The 22,928-nt window shown below is 39.8% G+C and overlaps 1 protein-coding gene across 9 annotated transcripts in view; it reads left to right on the forward strand.

Annotated features, from left to right (window-relative positions):
* INPP4A (inositol polyphosphate-4-phosphatase type I A) overlaps nucleotides 1-22,928 on the forward strand; it is a 148,180-nt gene that overhangs the window by 39,360 nt on the left and 85,892 nt on the right. The window lies entirely within an intron of this gene.

The following is a 22,928-nucleotide window of genomic DNA, read 5'->3' on the forward strand; positions in this document are numbered from 1 at the left end:
GAATTTACCTTAATTTCTTTTGCAGTGTCCTTTTAAATTGCATCTTGCATTGAGTTTGCAGCTGCTCTTAGTAACAAGGGAGCCTGGTCACTTCTAAATATTACTTTCAGAATGAGAGAATGAAGATATTTACTAGGTTACTTTCAGCTGCTTGAAACTATCACTTATTTCCTTTGTAGAATTTACAGAAAAATGACCGCTTTCTTCTCTCAAAGAAATATGGTTCTGTAGTAAGGTCATTTAAAAATGACAGTATTTTGGGGTCTTACTCTATTTGCAAAATTATAGCATTTGCCACTGCAGTCTTTTCATTCCTGTGAATTAACTGTATTCGTGTTACTTACTCTTTTTTACAAAGATTAACTTGTTAATGTGAACCAAGGTTTGTTAGTGCATTTGTTGTATCTTTGAATTTCTTGTGGCATCCACCTGAGAAAATGATAATGTGAGAGAAGTTTTTTAGAGCAAAGTCATTCATGGGCACCAACCTTCCAGAGCAAAGTTTGGGTCACTAGTTTCAGTGGTTTATGTTTCTGATCTTTCTCATGTTACAGCATTGTAAATGCATGCTGCTTTAAAAAATGTTAACATTGGCATTAAGACTGTTCACTAATAAAGTTCTGGCACATGGCAGTCTTTCCTTCCTTTTTCAAATCCAAACAAGTCCAAATAAAATAGTGTCTGCAGTCTTAATTTTTCCACTGATTTGTATCTGAATTATTTTCTGAAATTATGTCACAGTGGGTTTTGCCTTCGTGTTTACCTCTAAGTATGTATGTATTTAGAGTATGCATTCTGTGTTGTCAAACCAGAACAAATAATGTTTTGTAATAAAACTCAACTATCTTCAATTGAGTTTACTTAATTTCTTTATTAACACATTGTGCATGTAGTTAAATAATAAATAGTTAACATTTTGAAAAGAAATTTAAAGGACAGGCTTAACATCTTAACAGTATGCCAGCCTTCATCCTACTGGTCCATAAACTTTGTGCAAGTGATGATCACCAGAGAGAACTCTCCCCCATTCATCTTGTTCTTCTGGTGCCTGCTATGCCTCTCCATGTGCCACTGGAATGCCATTAAGTGAAAAAGAGTATCAGCTGAAAAAAAACCAAAGGCCTGGCTTCACAAGGTAGTTAGTTTGCTTTATGTAAGTTGGCAAGCTTCTGGGAAAAACTAAAACAATTTTAGTAGTTGTTGTGATATTATCTTGATAATGACATGCCTTCTTTTGGATAGATTAACAAATCACAACTAAAATGTAAATATGCAAGGCAGGTGAGATTTATGCAGGAAAAAAAATCACAATTTTGTGCTAAATACAAAATAAGCAGCTGCATTTGATCCTGTGCAGGGCTTTTGCAGGAAGTATGATAGGTCTTGTTAAATTCTGCCCTTTAGACACTCTGAAAGTTGGTTTTTGTTGCTTTAAGTTGCCTTTGCATCAGGCTGTAAGGGCAATAAATGGCAGGAACTGTGGGGGCCATTTCATGTATACTTTTGGCAAGACCTGAAGTGTGGGAGTTGATCATCTCCTTGCCCTTCATTTTTATGTAGTAGAGGCTAGTTATCTCCAGTGAACTCAAGCAGGAGATCCCAGCTCACTGTTCTCCCTTCCTGTTCCTAATCTACAGGACATCACTGGTGCTTGCATGGCTAATTTTCTCATCTCTGCATAATCCCAGAGCCATGTTTTTCATCTCTGCCCTTGCTGAAGCTTTTGTGGACTTCCCATGGAAATTTAAGCCCTATGTTTAAATTCTCACTTCAGCTGCTCTACTGTGATCTGTTTAATGATTTTTCTTCCCTTGACAGGTTTTCCACCAAAGCAAGCCTTAAATGGTGGAAAGCAGCAAAGCTCATGTAATTCAGGTCTTTACTTTTGTTTCTGTGTCATTTGTGTTTTGAATGAGAGGTGGGGTGTTTACCCATCCTTTTTATTTGTTTCTTCCTTCATAATACCTGCTACTTTTTTCTGCGGCTTTCTTTGTTGCCTTGCCCTAACTGTGTTATTTTGAGCCCTTCATCTGCCTTCCTGGCACTTGGAAAACAATGTTACTGGATTATCTCTGATCTCTTGCATGTTCTGCTTTCTCAGTCTATGAGTACACGTTTTGAAACAGGCAGCAGCATTGTTCTTGTGCGTGCTGTTCAACCTCTCTTTGCCATGGCAGGGGTGAAATGCCTCTGAAGGAAACACAAATGTTGCTGTAGATAGTAAGTGGAAAAATGAATTACATGGAAAAAATACAGGATTTCTCTAAAATTCTTAAAGCTCTGAGACTTTGAGTGAGAGGAAGCTTGTATTTTATGCAAAAGCTATGTTATCAGTGATGTATAGCTAGCCTTGATAAATGGCTGATGAAGATCCTAGGGGAAATCCAGTGTTGTATTGAAACAAATTTACATGAATCATCTTTAATATGGGTGACATTTTGATTGTACAAGAGTTTTACCTGATGATTAACCCAAACTGAGCACTGCTCTATCACATGCTGAGTTTTAAATGTATTAGAAAATGGTGCATGCACTGAATAATCATTTATTAATTAATTTATTTTCCACCCAAAAGTATGGTTGCCATATTTTCTGTAATGAATTGCTATTTGACATTAGACTTTCTGAAACAGGACTCCACAGTATATGAAAAAGCAGCAGTATATTGGTGTTTGTATAGTAAATCATTGTGTCATAGCACAGCATTTCTGTTTTCAAATCTAAATTTGAAAAGAAAGGAGGGAAAATGAGTTTTTGTATGAGGTTTTGGTGTGGGGTTTTTTGTTGATTTTTTTTAAATTTTTTTTTTTTTTTTTTAATATTAGAAGTCAGTCCCTGGAAATTGGAGTTATACTTGAATAAAATTCTTGCATATGCAAGCAGTATGCATAGCACTGTTTGCAATACTGAAACATCTTGTTTGTTGGAAAACTTGTCTTTTTCTTTGTGTTGTTTTTAGAAATGACGGGTTTTACATCAGTGGTTTTGGGGGGTCTTCTGTTTGTATATGTGTGTGTATCTAGAAAGCATCTGCTTTGTTCCTTTTCCTGTTTTAGGAGTAAGTCTTCTTGTTTGGATTAGATTTTTTTTTTTTCCTGGTTTTAAAGAGAAGGGGGAAAGAACTGTTAAATCTTTGTTCATGCTGTGCCATGAAGAGCTCTTCTCTTAATTCTAGAACAGTTCAGGCAGAGAGGCGGGTGAACACATCCCCTGTTCTGTGGAACACCCAAACTTTTAGAGGGGTACACACCTCATTGCATTGTGCGAAGTTTTGTATCACACAGAAAAAGTCATAGCCTCAACTTTGGTCTCAAGAAATACCTTTGTGTATTCTTGAGCATGTACTAGTTTAAATACAGAGTGAAGGATGCATCCTATACTGTGAATATAGCAGTGTTGATTCTTTTCACTTGTCTTCAGGGTGCAAGTTTCCACTTGACTGGTCTTTCATGTCTGTAGTCCCCCTGCCCCACTCTGGAGTTGGAGTCATTGAAAGTATGAGTATAGTTCCTGTTCACTCAGGTTAAATGAGATTTTGGCCTGGATTACGATGTGATGTTGTTTCTGTGCTGAATTCTCCTTGCATTTGATCGGGACACAGAAATCTGGGGTTAGCTCTTTTCTTTTTTTTTTTTTTTTTTTTTTTTTTCCCGTTTGATGCTTCATCTTTTAAAGCAGCAGAGCACTTCTGAGTCTGCTGTACAAGTATATGATAGTGCCTTTGTAGGCTTGATGTCTCATGTGACTGTGAACTGTTCAGGTGAAATAGTTTAAAATCAGTGGTTTCATGATCCTTAATGCAGATTTACTTTTTACATAAAGACTTGGTAGTGCCAGATGGCAGAGCTGCTACAGGGAAAGGTGAATAACAGGCCATGTCCATTTCTGCAGGTTATTTGGTCCTCAAGTCTGATTTTGTTTTATTTTTTAAAATAAAATAAAAACACAACACTGTAATATTCTAGACTGCACTAAAAGGCCAGGCATGTAACTTCACTAAGTTTCCTATATGTGATAGTCAAGGGTATTTTAAACCCCAAATTCCTGCCCAGAGAGGTTGTGGAGTCTCCTCTGGACACATTCAAAACCCGTCTGGATGCATTCCTGTGCAGACTACCCTAGATGATCCTGCTTTGTCAGGGGGGCCGATGATCTCTGGAGGTCCCTTCCAATCTCTAATGTACTGTGATACGGTGACTACTTCTATCTTATTTCAGAAATAGACACTAATGGTCTGACTTCAAAGCAAATGATTTATTTTTTTCCCTGGCATTAATGTTTTTTCGGTTGAGCAATTGGGAGAGCCTCTTCTGGGGATGTATGGACCAACGTAGTAAAATGTTGATTATTTTAATGCACAGGGAAAACTGTGGGAAAAAAACCCAAAAAACAACAACCAAAAACCAAACCATACTGTCAGTGTCTTCTCTTGTTTCACAAAAACTTTCAAGTCAGAGCTGTTATATGTTTGTATGAAAAACAGTGCAATCATCCAGTATATTTGCTCTCACTAGATGTTAGTATTGTGGCTTTGAATACATGACATAAAAACGCATGCAGCTGAGCTGGCTAGAATGAGGTTTTTCTGTTATAAATGCTTTCAAATGTTGATGACTGGGAAAAGTTCATTAAATTATTCTTTGCTCCTGAGATCAGTGCATGACTTTTGATTCTATTCTGGTAAACAGGAGGTAGTGAATAATAGGAAGAATGCAACCTTTTTCCTTACATAAGAAAGATTTCTAATTATTGTCCCATAGCTTTGTAGGCTCATTGGTGAGAACATGATATTAAAGCCACTAATACTTTTCCAGGGCAGTGTTTTCACACTGAAAAGTTGCGTAGAACAGTGTTCTTTTTCCAGTATGTATGTAGTGAGGCAACTTGCAAACTAGACCAGAAGTGGACTTGGGAAACAAAGACTAATGGGGAATTAGAGGAGATTCTTCTTGGCTGCCCTCCATTCGCAGCAGTTCAGCTGGGGAATAGAAGGAAACTAGGGCAAGTTTGATCTCAAATTTTTGAATTCCAGAGAAATCACGTAGGATCTTATATGAGAAAGTAAGCTGTGAGAGCTTATGTTTGCAGACTCACCATTTCTAGAATTTATAATGCACTTTGAGGAAGCATTCTTACTGTCATATAACTTGCTTTTCCCTGGCACTAGATATTGCTTCTTACAGGACAGAAGAAAATTAAATGAAATTTTAGTCCTAAGTTGGTCTTGAAGCAACGTGGTATCTGTGGTGGTTTGGCTCTGGCCTGGAGGCCAGATGCCCACCAAAGCTGCTCTATCACTCCCCCTCTTAAGTGAACAGGGGAAGAAGGGAAAGAAAATATAACAGAAACCAGGAATAGGATAGGAGCGATTTTAACAACACTAATAAGCAAACAGCAATAGACTGCGCAGAAGCAAAAAAAGAAGCAGAGAGAGAGAGATGTTAGTCTCTACTTCCCATCAGCAGGACGGTGGTCAGTCTCGGGTAGCAGGGCTCTCTAAGCTTGGTGATTCCTTGGGAGGATAAACACCATGGACGAATCCCCACACTTCCTTCTTTCACTTCATTCTTATACCTGAGCTGATGTCATATGGTATGGAATACCTCTTTGGCCAGTCTGAGTCAGCTGGCTCAGCTGTGTCCCCTCACAAGATTTTGCCCACCCCTCAATGTACTATTGGGGCAGGGAAATGTTGAAAGGACATTCAGCCGTAGCCAAAACACTGCTGTGTTACCAGCTACTGCTGCAGAAAAAACACAGCACTAGAAAGATGCTGTGAGGAGAATTAACTCCTGCCCAGTTCAACCCTATAGAGGATCCTATGAGGTTTTACAGGGCTTTCCCATCTTTTCTCAATGATCACCAACAGTTTGTATAGTTTATAGCACTTCCACTAAAATGCATGGTGAATGGAAGTAGCCACTAAAGGTGCAGGCAATATTATAAAGTATGAAATGGGAGATGAATTGAAAGGAATTGAGTTTGATAGTGTTTCATTCATCCTCTGAGAATCCAGACCTGTGTTCTCTGGACCATTGCAAAAGGTGCTCAAGAGGTTTATTTTGTTAAAGTGCACAAAGTCAGGGCTGCATGGATTAGAGTGAAATTCACTCACAATTCTCTCCCATGCCACAGCCTTAATTTGTCACATTTATTGCTATATGTTGCCTTTAATTTAATGGAAAAGAAGTCACCGGTAAGATGCTACTGAGTCTGGAAACAATTTGGCACACATAACAATTGTCTGTCTAAAAACTGTGAATCTCTTTAAATCCAATTTTATATAAAATTTATCAGAAAAACAAATGGAAAGCAGAAAAGATATCAGTGACTATCTGCTTAGGTGATGTGATATTTGTGATAAGTAGGAGGCAAAAATTCTAGTAACTTCACTCACTTTTTATGAAGATTTGATACACCTTCCTTTGTGGATAAGACATCCAGAATAAATGGAAAGGGTCATCCCTTCCTAGCACAGAGTTTACTTGTCACTAACATTTGCAAACCTGTAAAAGACTTCTAAGAGAAAGAAAGGAGGTATTTGGGAGGGCTGTGGTAGTTTACAGAGAGGGTAGTATTTAGCAGTGTTTTGGTGTGGCAATGCCAGCGACAAGCAGTGTGAGCAATCTGGCAGTGCAGGCCTAGAGCCTGACATGCTGGTAGGCCATGCTCAGCATAAATGCAGAGCCAGCTAGCAGTGGAGCAAAACAGTGCTGTGCCTGCAGCATGTAACTAAAACAAGACACTGGTAGCTATAAACATGGACAGTTATCTTGGGACAACAGGACATGCACCTGTATCAACAACCTCATTGTGTCATTAGTAGTTGGACCAATAATCTGTAATAGTGCAATGTGTGGTCACTCAGAGGGAACCAATGGAGCTGTGCCAACAGGGCACTCCGAGTTTATATAAGTTGTAGCAGTTGCCTTGCTGCGCACTTCTGCCTTTCCTGTCTCCTGTTTCTTCTACACTTTACAGTGCTATACTTGCACTACAGGCCTGCTCCATAGGCCTGCACCTCAGGCCTGCACCATCGGCCTGCAACACTGGAACAATAAAGGAACAATACTCGATCACATTGGTCAGCTGTATTGATTCCTATCTCCATCGCTGATATCCATATTTTGGGTTTGGTTTTTTTTTTGGGGGGAGGGAGAGTTTGTGGGTGTATGGGTTTTTTTGTTTGGTGGTGGTTTTTTGGTAGGTATGACATCTATCCCAGCTTCCCTGCAGCTTTTCCACCTTCTATGCTTCTATACAATTTGTACTTCCCCCCACCCTCCACCTCCTCCCATTCCTGTCAGATTTGTATTTCTGGGACCCAAGAAAACAATGTCTTCATAGTAAATAAGTACATTCTACCCCAGTACTCAGCACTGGTTAGGCCACACTCTGAGTGCTGTGTCCAGTTCTGGGCTCCTCAGTTTAGGAAAGATGTTGAGTTGCTGAAATGTGTCCAGAGAAGGGCAACATAGCTGTTGAGGGGTTTGCAGCTCAAGCCCTATGAGGAGAGGCTGAGGGAGCTGGGGTTGCTTAGCCTGGAGAAGAGGAGGCTCAGGGGTGACCTCATTGCTCTCTACAACTACCTGAAGGGAGGTCGTGTACAGGTGGAGGTTGGTCTCTTCTCCCAGACCAGAACAAGAGGACACAGTCTCAGGCTGTGTTTAGGCTGGAGGTTAGGAGCAAATTCTACATAGTGAGAGTGATTGCCCATTGGAATGGGCTGCCTGGGAAGGTGGTGGAGTCACCATCATTGGAGGTGTTCAGGAGGAGACTTGATGGGGTGCTTGGTTGTAGTGGATATGCCCTCAGAAATGCACGGCAGATCCATCAATGAAAAGGTAAGTTTATTTATATATATGTACAAACTTCGTAACGGGGTATTTACAGTCACCCTTCACAGGTATCAATATTCGGTTAGTGAAACTATCTTTACAGAATGTTATGTATGGGCACTTAAATCAAATGATTCACAGAACTTATAATCAAAACTGAGTCAGAGAGTGGCGGGGGAGGGGTTGGTCAGCGACCGGCAACCCTCCACCCGCAGCAATATAAACGCTATCCTAACTGAAGCTCTGTAAAGAAGGGCTTGGCTTACTCACAAGCTGAGAACTTTGTGGAGTCTTTCCTTAATAATGTTTATAATCCAGACAACGTGGCACGGATGTGCCGTAATAAGGAGACAGGAAATGGCGCCGGCCGCGTGGCAGCACCGCGTGGCTCTGCTGTTCTCTCCCAGGATACATAAGGTTCCTCGCTCGGAGGGGGGCTGTGGCAGGTCAGCAACGCTGGTTCACACGGGCTACCAGGTTTTCTCCTACAGCGATGGATCATGCAGCGGTTGATCCCACGGAGTGCTGTCCACAGCACCGCACACAGCTGGGTGACGGTGGCAAAAGGACCACGAGGCCTCCCGAAGCACTGGCTGGCACGCACGCACACACAGGCTCCAACACCGAGGTGGGGGGGCTCATTTACCAAACGACCCCTATTTACCATTTGCCCCAGTGAATACTGGTCCAATAAGCATCTGTTGCTAACACAAACATTAACCAATGAACTGGCATCTACCAAATATGGCCTGAGTATATGCTATACCCAGGGAAACAAACATATAGCCTGCCTCTTGTACCGCAGGGGTGAGACCATGCCCAGGTAGGCTGTTTACCTGGACCCAGTGGCACCAGGATCCCCCCTGCTGCCTCCAGAAAGGAGGGGGAACAAAGGAGGGTTAACACACAGATAAATATATCCTACCCAAATGTTTGGGGCACAATCCTGATCATAAGCATCCTTCACTACATTGGTGCCATGGTTTAGTTGATTAGGCGATGTTGGATAACAGGTTGGCCATGATGATCTTGAAGGTCTCTTCCGGTCTGGTCTATTTTCTATTTTCTATTTTCTATTTTCTATTTTCTATTCTATTCTATTCTATTCTACCAGGAGATGGTAGGACTTGCTTTCTTTACAGAAGTTGCAATATTTTTCGAAAAACTGAGGCGGTTTTAAAACACGTCACTCCAGAATGCGTGATTTCCAGCACTGCTTTGCAAAATGAGTGTGACTGATGGTAGTGAGCAAGGTACACAGATAACTTGCCAGCAGAGAATCTTGATGTAGTTAGTAGTTCTCATTGCCTCTTTTACAGCTATATGAGGTCAGCCACAGAGATGAAAGAAATTTGCCTGTGGCCACAGAACTAGTAATTTTTTTCATAGTATTGTAAGTAAGATTTTTAGATTCCTTTTTCATCTCTGCCATTTTAATTTCTTCCTTTTAACACACCAGCTTTAAGTATTTATGTTAAAAGTCCTGAAGGTGAATGGTGTTACAGTATATGTACTACAGGGTTATAATGTAGCAGGTCCATTGTATCAACCCTTGATCTTGTGACTGTGACTGGCTGTGTGAGTAGCTTTCATGTTATCTACAAGCTTTCATAGTACGTGCTCTGCTTCTAGAACGGAAAAAGAAATAAAAATAGATATAATAAATAAATACATTTGAAGTTATAATGGATACCAAATTGAAACTTTGTGTCCTGCACTGAATTTCTTTAAAAAAAAAAAACAAACAAACAACAAAAAGACTTTGTTAAAAGCTATTGCATATCACATTTAATCCTGAAAAGAGTTCCACGTGTCAGGCATCTCTGTCCTTATTTTGGAACTCTTACAAATACCAGTCTAAGTAAAATACTTTGTATTTTCTCATTTGAACTGACAGTCTTAGAAGTGAACCTCAAGTTTGTTTTACCTTCACCTTGGACAACGAAAAGAGAAGAAAACTTCATCTGCCTTATAAGCCACGCCTGTGAAAGGATTTATAATTACGCAAGAAATTTTAGCTTTGCTGATGACAACATGGTCGTGTGGGATGGGAGGGAGTTTTCTGCATTGTTGAGTCTATTAACAGTGACATAATGTTCTTTTTATATGGAAACCATATTTTTCCATGGCTGAATGAGCTTTCTTTTTTCCTCCAGTTAGGTTAGTTATTTTGTTATCATCATGTTTATCTTAATGCCTTTTTCACCTCCCTTGTCATGTATTTCTGGAGAGCAAATTTTAACTCATCTCAGCCTCTATATTGCCAAATATAACTCTTTTCAAGACTGCTCTGTGGAGACTGACTCTTCCTTGTCCTCCAAAGACTTTACATCCATTACAGACCCAGGTGGACAGCATTTAACTTGCAGCCAGTGTTCCTGACTCAAGTCTCTGCTGCTTTTTGTAGTAACTGGCTGTTACAAACTTACCTGGCCTTTTTGTGACTGCTGTATTGGCTGACACTGAGGTCTTCCTTCTTGTTTATCAACTGATAAACCCCAATTTATAGTGGAAGTTCTTCTTGTTAGTCTGTAGTGTGTCATTTTGTCTTGGTGCTTTTTAACTTTCTTTTACTTTTTCTATGGTAGCTTTGATTTCCTTAATGTTTACAAACAGCACTGTAAACTGATAAATTGCATCTAAATTACTGCATCACAAATTTGAACGAACATTGTTTTATGTATAAATCTCTACTGAATTTAATGTTTTAAGTTGTAAAACTACTTAAACTGATCAGAATATTTTTCTGTTAATTAGAATTTTACCTTTCTTAATCCTACTGTATATGTTTATATATTTGCCCCATCCTTATATTTTACTAGTGGAGTATCTTCTCCCCATAGTAAACTTTCCTTGCCACAGTTTTGTAGCAGTATGGTCAAAGATGTCTAACGTGCTGTTGTGGCAAACTGGCAAATATTTAAGTTTAAAAATCTTACTTGTTCTTGGCTTGGAAAGCATACTAGTTGAAAAGCTTTTTGATCCAGAAACATATTTACTAACTCCCAGGGACACAGGAAATGTGTTTATTCTATAATTCTGAGTGTAAACAGACAGATAAAGGTGTGAAACTGAAAGACCAATTTGTGTAGTGCATCAGATGTGCAGTGTAAGCGCTTGCTTATAAATTATTGTTTTCCTTCTGTAATGCTTTTTGAAGCATGAAATAACTGTACCACTGGTTCCAGTGGCACCTCTAACAACAGGTAGTCCAGCACTGGAAGAGTTTGCCAAGACAAGTGGAATAGTTTCCATCCTTGAAGGTTTCTAAGACCCAGTTGGATAAAGCCCTGAGCAGCCTTGTCTGAGCTGAGAGGAGATCCTGCTTGGAGCAGAAAGCTAGATTATTTTTTCCATCCTGAATTGTGCCATAAAGTCAGATCCCACTAGTTCCTGCTGAGGAACAGGTTCTCTCTTGGAAAAGGGACTATTTAGAACATAAAACATGCTAGGAAATATCTTGACTGTAGTTCTTGAAGATGCCTGTTGCTTAGGTGTGGTGAGTAAGGTTGGTAAGGACAAGCATGTTCCTTGTCATAACCAAAGAGCTGTAGGTGTTGGCAGCAGGAGTAATGCTCTTGAATCTCCCTGCCAGTGGCATCTGAATTCAGTCTGGACCTACAGGAAGTAAAAATTGATTAGTGGGTCTGAGTTCAATTGTTAGAATTTCTTTTTCATGGGGCATCCTCTTGGAGAAGTAGTTGTAGTGCCATACAATGACCCCAACACTACAGCTGGAATGAGTAGGCAGGACAAGGTAGCAGAATTGAAAAGCTGTGCTGGGAAAGCTCAGTTGTTGCTGGTAATATGAAGTAGCTACTTTGTTGCGCTTCTTATGCTGTAACTGCATTGAGTCTTTTACAGGCTTACTACTGTTTTAGTTAAATACATTGTCTTTTCATTAGTACCATAGAAGGGAGGTATATATCCCAGTTCCTAAATATGTGATGGTACAGTAACAGTACCTGATTCTGAAATTTCTTTTTGTCTTTAATCTTCTGTTTCCTCAAAACTGACCCACAGACCAGATTCTGTTTCAAATGGTGAAGGGTGTATGTTATAAAATGTTAACACTGATGGTAGGGCAGTGGATGTGGTTTATCTTGATTTCAGTAAAGCATTTGACACTGTCTCCTACAGCGTCCTTGCAGCTAAACTGAGCAAGTGTGGTCTGGATGATCAGATAGTGAGGTTGAGAACTGGCTGAAGGAAAGAAGTCAGAATTGTGGTCGATGGGATGGAGTCTAGTTGGAGGCTTGTATCTAGTGGAGTTCTTCAGGGGTCAGAACTGGGACCAATACTGTTCAATATGTTTATCAACAGCCTGGATGAGGGCACACTGTTAGCAAGTTTACTGATGACACAAAACTGGGTGGGGTGGCTGACACACTGGAAGCAAGATTTAGGCTGGAGAGCTGGGCAGGGAGAAATGTAATGAAATTCAGTGAGGGCAAGTGTAGAGTCTCGCACCTGGGAAAGAATAACTGCAGGTAGAGGGACCTGGCAGTGCTGATTGACAGCTGCCTAAACATGAGCCAGCAGTGTGCCCAGGTAGCCAAGAAGGCCAATGGCATCCTGGCCTGCATTAGGAAAAGTGTGGCCAGCAGGAGCAGGGAAGTCATTCTGCCCCTGTACTCTGCATTGGTTAGGCCACACCTTGAGTCCTGTGTCCAGTTCTGGGCCCCTCAGTTTAAGAAGGACATTGAGACACTTGAATGTGTCCAGAGAAGGGCAACAAGGCTGGTGAGAGGCCTTGAACACAAGCCCTATGAGGAGAGGCTGAGGGAGCTGGGATTGTTTAGCCTGGAGAAGAAGAGGCTCAGGGGTGACCTCATTGCCCTCTACAACTACCTGAAAGGTGGTTGTATCCAGGAAGGGGTTGGCCTCTTCTCCCAGGCAACCAGCACCAGAACAAGGGGACACAGTCTCAAGCTGTGCCAGAGGAAGTTTAGGCTTGAGGTGAGGAGAAAGTTCTTCATGGAGAGAATCATTCGTCATTGGAATGTGCTGCCCAGGGAGGTGGTGGAGTCACCGTCCCTGGAGGTGTTCAAGAGGGTACTGGACGTGGCACTTGGTGCCATGGTCTAGTCATGAGGTCTGTGGTGACAGGTTGGACTCGATGATCTTTGAGGTCTCTTCCAACCTTGGTGATACTGTGATATCAGTATAGGTTGGGGACTGACCTGTTGGAGAGCAGCAAAAGGGAAAAGGACCTGGGGGTCCTGGTGGATGGAAGGATGACTGTGAGCCAGCAATGTACTCTTGGGGCCAAGAAAGCCAATGGTATGCTGTGTTGTATTAGCAGGGGTGTGGCTACTAGGTCAAGAGAGGTTCTCCTCTCCCTCTGCTCTGCCCTGGTGAAGCAGCATCTGGAATATTGCATCCAGTTCTGGGCCCCTCAGTGCAAGAAGGACAGGGAACTGCTTCGAATTCACAAAAATGCTAAAGGGAGCGGAACATCTTCCTTACAAGGAGAGACTGAGGGAGCTGGGTCTCTAGCTTGAAGAAGAGAAGGCATACTTATAAATATGTAAAGGGTGAGTGCCAAGAGGATGGACCCAGGCTCTTTAGTGGTGCCCAATGACAGGACAAGGGGCAATGGGTGGAAGTTGAGGCGTAGCAAGTTCCATGGAAACATGAGGAAATATTTTTTATTTTTTTTTTACTGTGAGGGTAATGGAACACTGGAACCTGCCTGGATGTGTTCCTATGTGATCTGGTGTAGGTGATGCTGCTCTGACTGGGGGTTGGACTAGATGATCTTTCATGGTCCCTTCCAAGCCCTAACATTCTGTGAATTTTTTACAAATGTTTAGTGATTGTTTTTTTCTAATGGTGGTTGTATTACTGCTTTCCTTCAAAATTTTTTTCCCCTGTGCTGGCTTATTTATCCCTGATTCCAGCCTATTTATTTGTATCCATTCAGTTAGAAACAGTTTGTCCTTTTTAGCCTCTTTCAGGCTTTATTAAAAAATAATTGGATACACATGTCGAATTTTGTCTGTAAAAAATGGAGTAAGGTAATTTTAGTGATTGCTACTATAAAGTGTGATGATCTGTGGACACTGAGTGCAAAGGATCAAAGAATAAATAAATTAGAGGCAGACAAAACAGAAGGAACTTCAGCCTCAGAAATAAAATGCTGACAAGATCCTGTGTTCTAGTATCAGTGGCGTACTTAGCCTTTATTTTGTACTGTGGTCGGAAGTTTTCTGTTACTAGCAGGTACACTTTCCACAGATAATCAGGTAGGTCATTAGCTAGTAGGAGTGTAATTAGTTCATCCATGAAACTACTGATTACTAGGTTCTGAAAGGTGAAACTGTGCTCTGATGGGGTTTCTGTTAACAGAAGAGTCTTCATAGAGGACCTACCCACTTGTTTCCCAACAAAGTTCAGTAATAGGACTCTTCTTGCTTCCTGTTGGCCAGATTAGTTATTGGTGGACCCTGTGTAAGGCTGATGAGCTGCACCTGGCTTTTGGGATTTCAGAGAGTGAGCATGATTACAATGCACATGCTGGTGATGTGTGGGATATAGTGCTAACCACATGGCAGTATGAAACAGACTCCAGTCAAATGGGTGTTCTGTGGAGCAGAAGTTTTTTCTGATGTGGGGACAGGAGACTGTGAGAGTTGAAATGTGGTGCTCATGGTCAAATATACTGCTCATGGTCAAATATACTGCTCACATGGCTAATTGTGCAGAAATTGAAAGGGAATCCTCAGTCTTCTCATCTGACGTAGTGTTCTTAATACCCTCTGACAAAGTTTAGCAAAAAATTAGTATTAGAGGTGGTGGTAAACAGTAGTGGCTTCCCCAATTCCTGCTAAGAGACAAAAAACTTGTTTGTTGGATCGAGCAGACAGTCGGCAAATGCACTTTCTCATGCAGCATTGCTTTTCAAGTATCAGACCTATGTCTTAATGCAGACTGAGGCTAAATTACTGAAAAGAGAGGTGTGCTGACATGGTGGTGTCTGCATCTGCAATTAAATCAAGCAGCTGATACCATGGTTATTTAATTGCCCAAGGGGCTTATGTGTATTTTTTTCCTTTCACCATCTGGAACCATTCAGGGAACCTGAGAATGAGGTATGCACTTACAGATCTTTCTCCATCCCAAGAAGGGGGAGATGAATTTACCATCAATGTATTACCATTGCCAGCCCCTGTAGCTGGCTTTGCAGTGACTTAAAAGGAATTGCAGTAATAGTCATATAATCTTTCTTTCTTTCTTCTGTTAATAATTTTCTGCATTAGAAAAGATAAGCCTGGGGCAACACTTCATCTCCACCCAGTTCAGTGCTGCTTCATGCTGAAAAAAAAACCAAATAGCTTCCCCAGGACAGCTGTGTCATCTCCTCTGTGGGTTCTGTCTCCACATTTTCAAAGAATGCTATAACAATAGAGGAAAAGATGAGCATTTGGGGCTCCCCTGGAGTGGGACAGGACACCATATCCAAATTAAGTGTTTCTCAAATATGGCCCTCACTGTACAATCTACTCCATATAGACAGATCCTACCTCTTGTTTGGAGCTTTGTGTTAGATTCGGTCTGGAGAGAAAATAGGGAGGAAGGAAGGAGAAAGGAGAAGGAAGGAAAAGGGAGATGGAAGGAGAGAGACAGAAAAAAGGAATGGCATGCCATCCACTTACATTTGCCTGTTTGCTTGGTATTTTGGTGCATGTTTTCTCTTCAGTCAGTTCTCTGTGTGACACTTCCAGAAAATGTGCCCCACTAAAGCACATGCTTCTATAGGAGACGTGATTGTTATTAGTACAGCAGGCTGCTTTTTGATTGTTTTTATCTACAAGGCTAGGTAGAATGCAATAGCTTGAAACACTGTAATAAGACAAAAATCTACAACAGTAGTATATGCCAAGCTGGATGTGGCTCTCCAGGGTGGATGTGGCTCTGAGCAGCCTGATCTAGTTTGAGGGGTCCCTGCCCATGGCAGGAGGGTTGGAACTAGATGATCCTTGAGGTCCCTTCCAACCCTAGCAATTCTATGGTTCTATGCCTCAGACTGGGGCATTGTTAGCATACTAGTCTCTGTAGAATAAATACCAGGAAAGGCTCTTAGTTATTTTCAGCTTTAGCACATGATTTCCCATAACTTTTTGGAGGGCAGGGCTTTAATTTTTCAAATACAAAAGGTCAAATTTTCAAATACATATCTTGAACTTGAACATCTCAAAAAAGAACCCCTTTGTAGACACTGTGCACCTGCAGCCCTTGGTGAAGTCAGGAGCAGTTGTCAGTGATCTGAGACCTCCCAAGATAGTCAGATCACTCTTAAATTCTACATCAGGAGAAATCTTAACTTTTCTGCTCATTTCAGTAGAACTGAAGCTTATAGTTATGCTTGTGCTCCTTTGTTGCCCCTAAGCTGAGTTGCCTTGCTGAACTATAGTTTATTGAGGTGCCCCATAAATGTTAATGGCAGAGATGAAATAGAAGTTTTTAGCTGTGATATTCAGAATGAATTTTAACTGCCTACCTTTTTGAACATTGTGTGAACCACTACAAACCTACTTTTAAAGCACTAGGATGCACAACTTGTCCAAATTAAGTGTTTTTCAAATATGGCCCTCACTGTACAAGCTACTCCGTATTTTTGCATATATATGGCAAGGTGATATTGCTACAAAAGTGCTAAAACAACAAGGAAAGGGGAAGAAAAAGGTTTTTGCATTATAACAAACAGTGTTCTTGAACAGGATAGTGTATTTATCCTTTTTAAAAGCCTTTAAATTTTGTCAAGAAAATCATGACTCAGTACAAAAACTTCTGATGTAGCATGGTTGAAAGTATTGGAAAGTCTGTGTGAACATATTCAACAGTTTGTGACTATGAGAAATTGTACTGTATGGTGGAAACCTAAGGTACTATGCAGATCTAAAAAGAGGCTTGTGTAACAGACATCCCAGAAGTTTCTCAGATTTGCACTGGAATTTCCCATGTCAAGTTAAACCAGGGCTCTAGCTATGCTTCGCTATATATTTTGTGATTATGGAGTCTCAGGAGTGTTTTACAATTTCACATAGCTTTTTGTAATCATGGAGGAAGCATTAAAGTTTTGCATCTCTCAAATTTCAAAAGCAATTAGACTTTTTTTGGCTGCCAAGAGTGACTTTAAGTTACTGTACTGAAAATTCCTGAACTGAGAATTTCTTAAAGGTACTTTTAAAAAATGTGTAATTAAAATATAGGTCCATTACTAAGATATTTTTTTTTAGAGGATTTTTATTACTTGATACTATTGAATGTTTTTTATATATCCCTAAGGAATTGAAAAGTGTGAACTAGGCAACTTCAGACTTGTTAATCTGACCTTAGAATATATTTTGAAGGAATGAATAATTAAAGACATGGGAGTTCAATACAAGGAGGATGAAATATGATCTATTTTGCTAAGATAGGTCATGTCAGACTGACCTAGTAACTTTTTAAAATAAGAAAGCAGATTTTTCCAAAAAAGAAAAAGATGTGCTAGGTCTGGTCTCTCTGGATTTTACTGAACCATTTAAAATAGTGCCACATCAAAATTGCTGTTCAAGATGGAGGAAGATTGGGTTAGTGTAAAAACTGCAAACTCATACAAAGAACTTGCACAAAAAGAAACAATAGGAGGTAGATGTATGAGATTAACTATTCTGTGGGAATTGATTTGTTAGTTTCCCCGAGGCCTTTTTTTTTTTTGCTTGAGTTGATTTTGTTGTAAGTTGTATTGAAAGCAGGCTGTTGAAACTTGCTGATAAGAGGAAGACCTTAATTTTCAGTGCACAGTTTTAGGTGGAATGACTAATTAGTCGTATAAGTAGTTAATACTAAAGGGATGGAATTGAATACAGCAAAGCATGTACACTGACAAGAATTCAATTATTGAGTTTAACCTTGGTATCAAAATTAGCAATCTAAGATCTTATATAATCAGTGGAAAGGAGCAGATTTTTAATTAGATATGCGACTCCTGCCTTTATCTCTTGACTGTTAGCAGAGCCTAGGCACCTGACATTAGCACCTGTGCTGAATGCCTGAAATTGGATGGTAACACAGCTTTAGCTTAGGAAGAAATGCAACAACTTTTCTATGCACAGGGAGTTCAGCAATAAAGTACTTCGAAGGAGAAAGGCTTATGTGAGGGTAAGTAGGTTAAAGTTTGTCTCTAGTCTGTCAATTTGACACCATCATGAAAGTGGTGGATGGGATCCAGAAAAATGTTCTGTTGTGTAGAAGGGCAACTGAGCTGAATACATCTGGGCTGGGACCTGCTCAGGAATGCACCACTTTTTGCAATATGCAAGAAACTTCAGCTCTTCAAAACAGATGCAGATAAAAACTGCAGGTATGATCAAAGGAATGTTGTTTCAAGAGGAAAACAGCTGTGGTGGATATGTCAGGAAGACTAGCAAAATAGGAAATGCAATTGCTGCACATATGCTGCTGGGGTTCATGGGGAATATGAATGATATCAGGTAGGTGAAAGCTAACAAGCAGGATGCTTCTAGACCGTCATAGGACTAATGAAAGTCTACATGTGACAGTGTGTATTGTAGGAAGATTATGATACGGAAATAGTAATGTTCAGACATATGATTTAGAAGTGCAGACTGAATATAGGGCACTTTTTTATAGCGATTGGAGTTTGCACGTGTACCTAACATAAGGATAAAATATTTAACCAATGTGAAAATGTTTAGTGATTGTTTCATAATATATGACAGTAGTCCGTAGGAGAATGCTTGACATATGTTTAAAGAAGAACTTAAAGATTTATGAAGGGCAGTGGTTGGATTTAGGCAGTTTAGCAGTCACTCCTATGCAGTGTGATACTTGCTGTTTACTGTATTGCTGTGCTGTTTCTTTGCACTGTACAGAGAGAGATGTGTGATAAATCCAGGCATCAAGTAAATTTGTAGAGCTGCACAAAGGTGTCTTAAGTTTAGCCTGCGACAAAGATATATTTAGAAGCAGAGTGTTCCGCAGCAAACTCATGAGCAGTGAGAGAAAAGCTTGCTCTGAAGTGAAAATTGTCATTGGAAGATCCCTGATGTGCCTGTAGTGACAAATGATGGGTACAGTACTTGCAGACAGTGACAGCCTTTGCCCCAGATATCTCCTTAGTTTGACAAATGCTTACGTTAGTTCTGTATGTTGAAGACCTCCCATTTACCTAGATGCTGGTTTGTCCCAACACCACATTCAAAAAGCTGAATTTTTTGAGCAAAGGTGAGTAATAAGCTTTCCTCTCTGTTGCAAATCCTGAGTTGCTCTGAGTAGCTTTATCAGCTATTAAGACTTTCATCAGGGCATTCTTTAGCAGTATTATCTGTAAAATAACAGGAAGAAAATGCCACATCAAGAAATCTTTCTAATGTACTTCTGGCATCACTATGTTTAGTTTTATCGTTATTTGTTTATTATTATTAGCCTGTGTTTCTGAGGTTTTTAAGGGCCTAAAAAAATATCAGAAGAAGAATAGTATGGCTTCTCTCTTTTTTTTTTTTTTTTTTTTTTTCCCTTCAGCTTCCTAAGTAATCATGATATTGTGGTACTAAGTTGTTATTGTTCTGTGGTAAAAAACAAGTGTGTAATGATCTCACAGTCCTTACATGGAAAATTGCCACACTGATGAAAAAACAATATTTATGGACTGAATTGTCAATAGTTTGGAAGAGGAGTGTTCTGCTGGAAACATGGTGCTTTGAGTGACAGTCTGAGAGGATGGATATCAAGGAGAGAGGAATGAAGGAGATGAAGATAAATGTGAAAATGCATGAGCGCTTTTGCAGGTTTATTGTTTGTTAGAGTCATGGTCAACTCCTTTAGATTTAGTATCAGTGTTCTGTATCAGTGTTAGTATCAGTGTTTATCACCAAGTCATGATGATCTGGCTAGTTATCTGGGGTTTTAATTTGAAAATCTGTCTAAGCCTCTTCCTGAGAGACAACACTTGGAGCATGTCAGGCCTGTATGGGCTACCACTTCTAAGGATGCACAGGAAAATGGGAAGAACAGCACTTCAAAAATTTTCTGGAAGAGAAAAGATGAACAGATCTGAGGGACTTCTAAGTTTCAGGAAAAGGCATCTCATTTATTTTGAGGAGGAAAAAGAAATAGAGGCATTTCTAGCGAACTTTTCCTTCCCATCACAGTTTCTGTCAGGGGAGTGGATGAAATAAGTGCAAATAAAGAGATAAACAAGACAAACATCTCATGTTTGAAATAATTCCCTGGTCACAAGAACTGTTGTCAATCACTATTAAACCTCAGATGATGGTATGCAAGTTTAATCCTTTTTTTGTAGTTTAAGATAGCTGTTTGAAAGTCAGGAGGAATTACCTTTTGATGGTTCCTATCCCTCTCTACTCCATTGCCTATTTTAACTTCAGTACAGTAGAATGAAATTAATCCCATCCAAACACCATACAGCTTGCTTAACCTTTTCATAGCATGATGTTTAGTCAGGTTGAACACCGTCCTCATGCCTTGCACCCATAGATTTTTAAACAGTAATAAAAAATGAAGTATTTTTGTACAGTTAAATAGGATCACTGAACTGTATGTGCTGAACAGTATACAGTACAAGAGAAAAGGCTGTCCAACTTATTTGAATCTTTCTGTCATGATACTTCTAATTGTGTGTTTTCTGTTTGGATAAATCATATGATATAAAATCTAAAATGTGGCAAAGTATTTTGAGGGGTTGTAGGCAAGCATGACAGAATATTAATTTCTTCTTCAAATGCGCTTATGCTGATTTTGCATTGAAACAAAAATATGTCAATTCAGAAATACTTGTGTTTAAGATTGTTGTATAATTCACACATTGGAAGCAAAAGGGCAGATCCTACTAGACTTTAATCCCAGAAATGCCTTGAACACAAAGATGAGGTAGTCTGAAAAGGTGTATTGTGTCTCAGGTCCTTGTAAGAGTTGAGTCCTTTAAAGCATTTTAAAAACAGGCTGCCTGAAATTGTATGTTATTGTTGACTTTGCCAATGTTGACATGAGCAAAGAAAAATAATTAAAAAGTGCTGTACAGCTGTTGACACCAAGCTACTTTTCAGTGGGACATTTGAACATTGATCTCATGTTTCTGAAAGGAGGTATTTTCACTGTGGTTCTACATATTCATGTTGGTAACTTCCTTTAGGCAAATCTGCTGTGATTTGTGATAACATGATTTTTGGTGCTGTCCCAAGCAAACATTAAAAGTTGAGGTGTGGAGAAAAATGGTTGAGTGGTGGGAACTCCAGCTATATGAGCCTACAGGTTTGGTGGAGTCTTCTGGAAACCCATAGTTGGGTTTCTACCACTTTGGTTGGGAGGTTTTTTCCATAAACTTGGAGACCTCCTCCTTGAGATGCTGGTTTGTTTTTGTTGGTTCGTTGGTTGTTGTTTTGTTTTGTTTTTTCTTATTCAGCTGGCATTCTCATATTCATTATTACTATGTCAGTTAGAGAGCCAGGCTCCATTTAAATAAACATGCTTGTTAATAGAGACAGGTACCTTAGATTTCATTGAAGACTGCTAGTGCTAAATGAGCAAAGCCTGACCTCAGAAGCTAAACCTGTTTGAGCCAAGGCACCAACTGTGATTTTTATGGGTGGTGGGAGGCAAAGCAGCCACTGTGAACTACTGTTTGTTATTTTTCCTTTTTTGAAGATTGTCATTGTGCTTTAAGATGTAGAATAAAGATCTTATTTTTAGTCACTGGGGGCAGGCGATCATTTTGTGTTTTCAGTGGAAGCAAATAGATTGTGCTTAGAGCATAGATGTTATCCCAGTGATCACAAACTATCCTGGAAATGTTACATCTAGCTCTCATAATTGCATCTTTAGTCTAGTAAAACTTAAAATGAAGCTATAGAGATGAAGTCTGCATGATGTTAAAGAGCTGGAAACACAAAGATTTATGTTCCTCATTGTTCAAAACACTCTTAAAACACTGCTGGTACAAGTAAACAGTGAATTCCACATCTGTGTTACTACACTCAAAATCTTTTTTATATGCAAATATTAAAATATTCTTAATATTAAAAAATATTAAAGTTGTTATTATTGTTGAAGTATTTATGGTCCAATCCAGGAATCATTACTTGTTCAGATCTTATAATTAGATTAAAATAAAGACTGCTTGTCTACAAGGTGAAATGTCAGTAAATAACAATACAGTTAAAATCACTATCACACAAATCATCTACCTTTTTATCTTGCTGTAATACTCACTTTTCCCTTACTCCACTGGATCCTAAGGTGGTTTCATTCTGGTTGTGGAAGTATTTCAGCATCTAAAGGACTGGTGAAGATGCTGACAGGAGGAATATGATATTCTTGTTGATTAAGTCTAAGGTCTACTTGGGGTAAACTTTTATGTTTGCTAACAAGCTTTTAAACTTGGCTCTTTCTGGGTCTGCAGTTCCATATTACGTCCAAATTTACTACGTGTGGCACCTTGCATACATATGCAATGTCCAGCCTCATGTCTGCAGTTCAAGTGACCATGGGTGAGCTATCTATAGCCACAAATTTTTTCAAGTCTATACGTCATCTCTTTTTATCCCATGCTTGTGTTCCTCTCCACCCTGTCTCCACTTCTCAAGACTTCTGCTGTAATACTGGGCCTGTATTCTTTTACACTATATGGTGTTAGAGTTGTAAAATGATCATGCAGCCATGCAAAAATAAATAAAAGTAAAACAAATTAGCCACAGACATCTGGGAAGTTGGAAAAAAAATCATGGTGTTGCAGTTACTGGGCAGGTTTGGTCCCACTCTTTTGCCAGAAGGTACTGCCTCTCTAGAAGAGACAGCAGATGTAGGAACATGTGCCCACACTGAGATGTGGTTCAGTATCTCAGTTGCTTAAAGTGGCTTTGATGAGATGGTGAACTTTAAACTTGAGTGGCTGAGATGTAGATACATATTCTCATCTCGGCCAGAAAAGCACAACAGGTATCTGTGGGCAGAAACATTATCTCTGATGCCTTGCTTTGGAATTTTGAGTACTGAAGTAGGCAGCATGCTTATGAATTTCTGATAAGATGTGGTGGGAGGCACTAGGAATTAGCAGAAGTTGGC

This window comes from Melanerpes formicivorus, unplaced genomic scaffold (genome assembly GCF_026170545.1).
Source record: "Melanerpes formicivorus ecotype bairdi unplaced genomic scaffold, bMelFor1.0.p_v2 SCAF_1, whole genome shotgun sequence".
Classification (NCBI taxonomy): domain Eukaryota; kingdom Metazoa; phylum Chordata; class Aves; order Piciformes; family Picidae; genus Melanerpes; species Melanerpes formicivorus.